Below are 9,199 nucleotides of genomic sequence, written 5' to 3' on the forward strand. Positions count from 1 at the left end.
TACACATCCTTTTGCAGCCTTTTATCTCCTCAGACGCACAAGAATTGTATTGTGTAATTTAATTTAGTCTCTCTTGAATACAGAAAGATCAAAGTTTCATGGCGATATCGTTGAAATGTTTAATTTTGCAACATCCATGCGGAAGAACCTCTAGCGAAAAAGAAAATCCTCGGTTCTAATACAAGAAAGCTGCACACCCCATTCTCGTAGTAGCAAAACGAGAAACGAAAGGCGTATTCCTGGCGAAAACCGTGCTCCAAAGTTTAGTGCATTATTGGTACCTAACTCATGAAAAAGTGGTCATTTAATGATCGCTCAATCCCATCCTTTCAGACGCGCTTCAGCGCTCTGATGCATTGGTCATTAGAAGTGGAATGGCCTCCAACGTTTCAACAACAAAAAAATCCCATTGCATGATCCTGGATCTGTGGTTCGTTTCGGGGCAAAAGTGACGCGCGTTTTGTTCATTTCCACACGGGCGACCAGTGAAACGGTTATCGAAATAAAAAAGATGCAAACCCAGGCCGGCTACGGGACGAAATGAACCAAATGGCGCGTTTCGGTTTCAGGTCGCATGAGGCCCCCGTCGAAACCGATTGAGTTTGGCTGCCGGCCACGAGCTGGGACGGGTTTTCCGAGGCATCAAAAGGAACTCCCCAGCGGTCAGATCCGTATGCACCGTCGACGCCACTCGACGGATGGACGGACGATGCGATGACGGAGTGTTTGCAAGCAACTTCAGCCTAGCCTGCGGGCGTACAGCAAAAAGGATATGCCGTCTTTCGGGTTGTGCCTGCTGCGAAATATTGTGCTGGTCAAAGGGCCCGTGTTCAGTGAGCCGAAAAAAGGAACACCAGGGGAAATTTAATTTTCCGGAAACGTTTGAAACCTCCCGCTTTTTCGGCAAGTGCCGTACCGTTGTATGCTCGTTAGTTTTTGCGCGCTTTTGCCGGACTCGCACGTATCCATCTCACGGTGGGTCAGAGGGACTCTTCCAGCCTCGTTTGGTGCGCGATCCTTTTTGGGATGTGGAAAAATGTGAAGCAAAAAGGCGCCCACCATGAAGTACGTCCCTTTGAGGGTGCTCACTGAGGGCGCTGTTTATGAGATGCGTTTCGGGTCGGTTGTGCAGCTCGTGCGGTGAAGAAGAAGCCAAAAAAGGAACGAGACAGTTCAAAGCCCACCAAACAAGCCACCGTGTTGGAGTGTTGGAGCCTGGCAACGACGATTCGCGTATCCGGGAGACTAATAAACGGGTTTTGTGTGGCCCAGCAACGGAAGGGCAAGCATCCAAAAAAAAAAGGGAAAAATGAAATCCACCTCTCAAATATGATAATTGCATCCGGCCTGAACGAGAAGGATTGACTTTGGAAAGGATATCTCGAATTCTCGTTGGCACTCGTCGAGGAAAATGCGACTATGCGAGTTGAGCTTCTTTTTTTTGCACGCTGCGTAGAATGTGCATTTGAAATCGATGATGTATTGTTTGCTGCCCAGGAACTAATTGTGGGGCTAATTTTGATGCCGAATCCGCTTGCCTCTAATGAGGTTTGTTGGCTAAAGTAGTACGGATTGGATATACTTAGGATAGAGGAAACGTAGGTCCTATTTTTTATCTGCCAAGCATTGGAATTCCTTCATTTAACTGCAACTCTATTGAAGTTTGATGAATGGACAATGAGTGAGCAAGGAATGGGAAACGATAATTCAAAGGATCAGACTGTTTTACGGCGTTACTGATTTTAAAAGTAAAAAGTTTCTTGTAGAAGTCTAAAAATAATGAAAAAATTGAACCGAATGGTTTTGTTGTTTATTCAAATACTAATAGGTAACACGTATTCAGGATGCAACGCATGCAATTTAAGATAAATCTATTCTATAACGTCCAAATCGCTCTGACAATAGAGCCAATAGTTAACTAGTTTTTCACAGTGATTCCCATAAAAAGGGTATTGAATGACCAACCCAGAGTTGGACACGTGATAACACGTACCGAAGAAGTGATGAAATTTCCAATCTTCACTTCCAGCATCCATCAAACAGAGAATAGAAAAAAGGACCCGTGCCGAGCCTCGACAAATGCGTCACTTTGATTTCGTGCCACCGCTTGACGGATCTGTTCTCGCATTTGTTCGAGATTGTGCTAACCGGTTCGTCCGGCTCGGCATCCGGTGTGCCACGTCTGAAAGAAGGCCCATTTTAATCCTGCCTCCCACGGGTCGAATCTCTACGCGGAAGCAATTCACTTCTCCTGAAAGCCTCGTGTTCGCCGCGTGTGCCAGAACCACTCGTCCGTGGCAGGTCCTGGCAATTGCACATGCAGTCGGTCTTTCGTCCCAGAGAGACCCCACCATGGTGGCCAATCTCGGACCCTCGACAAAGCGGCTCGTGTCAAGTGAAGTGTGCATAAAAATAGCGACAGCAACGTAAACAACTCGTTGCCGCCTGGAAGCAGCCCAACAACGAGCAGCAACACGAGCATATTGTCGAGGACGAAACGCACTCGCGCAGGAAAACGGCGTGTGGCGCGTAAGGATTATCCGGGAATAATTCCGGCCTGTTCCGGTTCCGGTGGGCGCCTCGCAGCCACTTTGCTACTCGAGTCTCTCGGGTGCTGGCAAGGTTACTGGCATTCCTCACACGGGACAGCATGGGACGATCGGATCGCCCATGTAGAGGGTTCTCGAAGCAAGCCGTAGGCCAATTCTTCGACCCATGCCTGTGTAAGGGACCGGCAATATCGAACAGACACAGCGTGCCCACGGCGCTCTTGGGGATGAATGTTGAGGTCGTCCGAAGAACCTCGAACCCTGGCAGACTGATAGAGTGGCGTAGAACTAACCCATCGGAAAGGGTTTTTTGTGTGGATCTCGAGTGGAACCAGCCAGCGGGAAGTGAAATTGATCGTTGGAATTGGAAATGATTCTGGTACCGATGACGATGGAGGGTTGTCCGGTACGTCGAAGGGCCTTTGTAGTTTTGTGGTAAGAACCAACAAGAGGCCACCATGAGCAAACACACTCATTTGATTTACGATTCATTAAAGATTTTGAAGTGAAATTCTGTTTATAATTTCGTTAACATTGATCGATGGAATTATGATACGTTTATGTCTGAAATTTGATAACGCACATTATTGGTGATTTTGAATATTAGACAAGCCAAGGATTTACTTCAACATGTCTCTGACTTTTCTAAAATATTAAATGAAAATTACAGCACAATAAAACAAAATTATAGCACTCCTGCATTATGCATTTGTCTAAATATCAAGTTAGGTACTTGAGGCTATGATCATCAGGCATCCTATTGCTGCATGATTGTGAATTTCATGTCACTGTTAGCATCTCTCTTGTGCATCTGCATGTGTCGTTCCGCCTTGCTCCGATAGCAGCCGCTGTTTCACCGAGAATGCTTTATTGCGCCGGAATCAGCAGCCTTGGTATTATCTGCTAATCCCTGACAGGCCGACGAAGGACGACCGCGTGTGGCGGACGCTTGCTCTCGCAGGAAGTAGACGCGTACACGTCCCATCCGGAGCTCTCAAACCGGCCTCAGACGAAACGACGGCAACTTCCTGCGCGACCAGAAGGCTTCACGCGAAAGGCACCATACGGTGCGAACATGCGCGCGAATGCACGTTCACGCGAATCCGACCATACGTGGTTCGCTTGATCCTTCGTTTTTCATGTTTTTTTTTTGCTGGAAGTCCCCGCCCCCCTCCAAGACGGCCTCGGTGCGATGGTTTGGTCCTGGATCAATTTTGTGCGGGAACATGCCTGCGCTGCCGTGGCACGGTACGGTTCAAGCGTGCCCGACAGCATCGTTAACGGTGGGGATATCGTCAAACATGTCTTCATGGTTGCTTCGAGGGGGAATTCTTTACGTTCGTTCGCTCATCCTTCCCATCGGGTGATAGGTGGAAAAGGCTGCGCTGTAGCTGGAGCTTTAATATTTTGGGCAGACTCGCGGTGAGACTGCTTCTCTTGCAAAAATTCGTTAAAGTGTGTCTATGGACTTGGTGCTTTCCGAAAAGCCAAGACGAAACTAAAGTACATGAATCTCTTTTAACATAATCTAGTTGATTTATAGAAGCATAGAACGAATGAACAAATAGAATGAAAACCATGTAAGACTTTTCTTCTGTGAAAACAAGTGCAGATTAAAGTAACAATGGCCTTTGATTGAAATAGCACAGGAGCGTGAAGCTCTGCAAAGATTACGGAGGAGTTTTAAATTCTTCAAGCTTATCAAAACTCGGCAGATCAATCCAAACACCAAACGCATCCGGGCGATGCATTTGCTTTGATTTCGAACGATCGAAATCCTGAGCCTCTAACCCCGACCGGTTTCCAATCAAAGCAACCTTTGCTAATCCCTGCTAAACAGCGGCAAGTGTCCTCGGGCGAACCGAAAACAAACCGTGCGCAGCAAATCGTGTCCGTAATTGAAATTAGTTCCATCGATTAGCACCGTATCGATGTCGCTCGCAGGCTCTCGTACGCCCTCGAACGCAACCGTGACGTCGTGTGCTTCCCGGGAGTGACATCAATTTAACACTTGTTCGCTCCAGAAAACGAGCCCACACCCCGATGGTGGCTGCCGAACGCCGAAGAATGCCCATTTTTAAATGGTCCATCACCGTCACGGCATTTTACACGACGTGGATCAAATGTGTGCCCTTTTTCGGGTGGACATAAATGACGGGGGAAAATTCGCGTCCTGCCGGGTTCGCGTCCTTGCCGACCGAGAAAAGCGCCAAGTCCGTGGCGTAATCGCTCGGAATGGTTATTTGAGTAGCATAAAATTTACCGTACCCAATCCGGGTGAGGGTTGGATTTTACTTCCCCTGTTTTCTTTCTTTTTTTTTCTTCTTCACGTTTCATGCTTGTTTTCCTTTCGCGCCTCGCTTTTATGGACGGCGTTCTGTTCCCTGCGAGGACACTGGCTCGTTGTGAGTTGGACATTTTGTAGCCTATCGTTAAAGGTTTCACTCGCGACACGTGCGACACGTTTGAAGAACCTTGGTCAAAAGCGCACCTCGTCCTCGCCGTTCGGGATGATCGGTCCGTTTATGGTTTTATGAGCTCGAATACAAATTTCTCTCTAATGTTTTCCCCCCGGGGTCGGTTGGACCGACGGGAATCCTTTCACCGTGCGTGTCTGTAGCAACCTTGGGCCGGTCGGTTTAGTATCGCTCTTAAAATCGCCCGCCCATACCCACAGCATCCGACCCATCCGGTTCGGCAATTTTATTGGACACGTCGCGTTCCATGTCAATAAATTCGCTCACTTCTGCGTACTTTTTTTGTGTTCCACTCCTGTACGGCTTCGTTCTGGCACGGGACGTGTTTTTCCGACTTCAATCCGCATCCAGGTTTTCGCCGGTCCGACTGGAAAACGGTACGGCCACCGGGTTCGGTTTGCCGTGTGGTTCGAGGCGGGATGATACGCAAAATTCCAAATTTGTCACGGCTCGGAACAGGTGACGCTTTGCGATCGGATGGAACCGTCGCGAGAAAGCACCGGAACCGATGTTCGAAGCAGCGAACGAACCCAAGGAACGGAACCCTGGAAACGGAGTGGAAAAGGGCGATCGGTTTGGGTGTTTTTTTTCCTTCCTTTCTTCCTTCGTTCGACTTTTCGTTTCACTCTCCTGATGCCACCCTTGCGTAACCCCCGGCAACCGGATGGGGTGTCGCTTTTGACATCGAAGCAGGCGAGCTAAATCGTGGCCGTGGTGGAAAGGGCGAGCTCTGTTCGGGAGGGCAAAATTTTACGATTTTTCGGTGGTAACACGTGCAGACAATTGGGCCCTGCCAGGAGGCCGCACCCTCGGTCGAAGGGTGGTGCATAATTTTTGATGTGCTGCAGTTTCGCCCTGACACAATTATGCCATCACCGAATGGGATGGTTAGGCGTCAGCTTTCGCTTAAAGCTGCGCGCCCGTTCAGTAGGCTGTTGCGCATTGGCGTAGGGCGAGGGAGAACGAAATTGAGAACGTGAGCCAAAGGGATACGCTTTAGCGTAGGTCGTTTGGATGCGAACGTAATGTTTACATTTGCATGTTGTGCGTCCAGAGTCGCCGGAGTCAGATGTACTACAGAGGTGGTAAAGAGGCCGCCTGTGCAAAGACACATTTGCGTACACAATCAGGATGGGAAAGTTGAAAATGAAAGTTAAAATTCAATCGTATGCTTGCTCTAAATTCGATTCTTTGTTTTACGCCTAATATCGAGGAAAACTTTTGAATCTGTCGGCATTATTTGGAGGTTGTTTATATCGTTTGAAATTGGTTTTCTTCGGGTCTGGGTATCTTGAGAAATAAATTCTGCATATAATGTGGTATGCAATAAGCTTTTCCGAATACATTTCTTAAAATGGTACAATTGAAATCTGTAGAAGTCAGATCACACTTCTAAACACACTTCTAAATGAGCCATTAAAGGGTCAAATGTCGTCTTCAAACCCGACTCCAAAAGTAGATGTATGTCAAATGCTCTCAACACCCACCGTTTCGCACGCCGCGAGTTCCGATGTGACACTTATCTTTTCGCTTATTCCCATCAACGGGTCACACGGCACCAAAATTCGCACAGTTACACCACGGTGTAAGCCGTGTATTTGCGCCCGACAATCATTCCCGTTCGATTATTTATTTTACTTACCCCGGCGGGCGTGATTTCGCTCGTAACGATGCGACCAACAGTATCGCCGTGGCCTCGATTGCGGTTATTATTGTTGTCATCCCAGGGAAATGGTTCGCCTGTAGCCCTTTTTCCCAGGCCCACCGGGCAATGCGCATCAATCGCGCCATTCGAACGGTTCGATATTTACTCACGCTAGTGACGGTGGTGGGATGTTGGGCCTTTTGGGCTTCTCCGTGAAGGGCGACGGTCAGCCCTTGTTTGTTTACCGGTCCTGGGACAAGTGACGGACGCACCAGTCGGTCGTCGTAAAAATAAAAGATCAACCCGACAGGCCCGGGGCCAAAGGTAAATAAATATAAAATCCCGGTCGACCCGGTCGCACTGCGGCGCGGTGATGAATTTATTGTTTGTATCAGCTTTGTGCACGAGTTTTGTCGTCCCGGCGTTCGGCGGACGTTTGATTTATCCGCGAGCCATGTCCTCGGCCCTGGAGCCCAATCGCGTGGGGTGGGTTTTCCCGAGGAGGCTTATTAAACGATCACGTGCATTTTCGGTGGCGCCTGGCAGCGTGTGACGTTGTATTCCGATTTGTAGCACAGAATGGCGGGTACAAGCTCAAAGTTCGTTTGGTGGGATTTTTACAAAAAAGCATCATCGATTTTTGTTGAGATTGCAAAGAAGCTAATCTTTTTAATCCAGCTAATCGTGATTACCAAACTACTAGAAGTATTCTACATATTTTACCACACACAACAATCACAAGATCGCACTGAAATATGGAATAAATTTATCATGTTATAAGCTTAACCGATCTGACATAATCAAAGCATCTAACAAGCTATCAAAATGAGATGTTGACTGTGAAATGGGTTAGACAATATTTTCTTATTTTCCACCAATTTACGATCAGCCCCGGGGTTTAGTCTCTTGAAACACTAAGAGACGTTTAAATCCGAGTTTAGTTCATGTTCACGACTTCCGTAGCTTTCTCTCATCGCTTCCTCGCAAACACAAACGTGTATTTAAACACTTAAATTATACGATCGACCTAACTTTGAGCTAGGGGAACGAATATCCTCGTCCCCAGTAATGACAGTGGCCAAGCAATGGTTATTACCCATGGGGTCACCGTTACCGAGTGCGAGTCTGAGCCAACCTAGAGCTTGCCTGGTGTTTTTTTTATTCGCCATTTTCTTCACTCAGCCGGCTTCCCACCTCGCAGCATAAAACGCACTCATATCCATTACCGTTTTTATCACTTTCACCCAACATAAACCAGAAAGTCTCCTAATGTGATAACGATACTGTGCAACCGGGAGGAAGCACATCGCACCCAATCCCGAAGGCTCGTAGTGATGGCCATCCGGTTGGCCATCCTTTCTGGCCACACTCCCCAAGGGGCCTGCGGTGTAACATCTTGAACGACTCAGCGTCCTTTCTTTCTTCCCCAATCGGCTCTTCTGGCTCAAGGAAGGCCCTTAGAGCTGCACCGTGGAATTTCAACCACGAAACGGCGAACAGGGAACTGAAGCTGGGCACGGTGGCCATTTTTGTCCGTCACAAAATGGGCGCTGGTCAACCGAAACGACGAAGGGGAGCTTTATCGTTATCGCTTCGTTTATTTTTATTGAACCATTCGATCGTTCGGTTGATAAATCGGACCCTTTTTTTCTCTCTCTCTCTCTCTCTCTGTCGAATCGCCACTATCAAAGCCGGTCTGGTGGTCAGTGATGAGGGTACGATGAGCCTGGACCGGGTCCGGGTGATATTTTTATGATCTACCATTTTTCCTTAAACCCCCAAATCGAAAGATGGCTCCGTATCCCCCGACTCCGGTTTCAGAATCAAGCCGTTCGAACTGAGCCCGAGGGCGTCCGGGAGGGTAATCTGTTATCCCTCTGTTTTAACCCTAGGCCTCGGGTTCCGAGGGGTTTCGTTGAAAGAAGTCAGATATAAAAATTAGTACCGTCCTAACGCGACCGTAAGGGGGGTTGAGAAACGGGACACATTCCGGGTGCTGCACCGCACCGGAACCAGAGTAAAGGGCTATGGATAAGGCAGTTCTAAGCAGCCGTAGCGAATGGTCGAGTAAATGGTCCCTCCACCCCGCTCGGTTGAGGAGTTTCTTGCCCCTTTTTTTATGACGTGTACGATGACGCCGAGGAAGAGAATGGCATCCTTGGAATGTGCATCGTTTGCTTATTCATGCCGCCGGTTCGGACACAATTCACTATCGCCCACTAGCGTGCGCGTATGGGGTATTCGTTCGAGGTTTTTTGGGGTGGATTTTTCGCTCTGTTTCGCTTGCTTGAGAGAAAAGCATGCGAAGAATACATTCTTCGCTAGAACCCTGCACGCAAGACAGCACACGCGCATCCTGTGGGAAGGAGTTTTTTTTTTCTATCCCTCCGGCAAATATCCCCTATTTTGCATCGATAATTAATGACATTCCGCGGATGCTTCACCGTTGACCGAGCGCGTAAGCGTTGGCGATGGGCAATGGAATGATAAATCCAGCGTCGGTTCACGGGTTGGTCTGTGAAATCGCT

This window comes from Anopheles nili, chromosome 3, assembly GCF_943737925.1.
Source record: "Anopheles nili chromosome 3, idAnoNiliSN_F5_01, whole genome shotgun sequence".
NCBI classification, from domain to species: domain Eukaryota; kingdom Metazoa; phylum Arthropoda; class Insecta; order Diptera; family Culicidae; genus Anopheles; species Anopheles nili.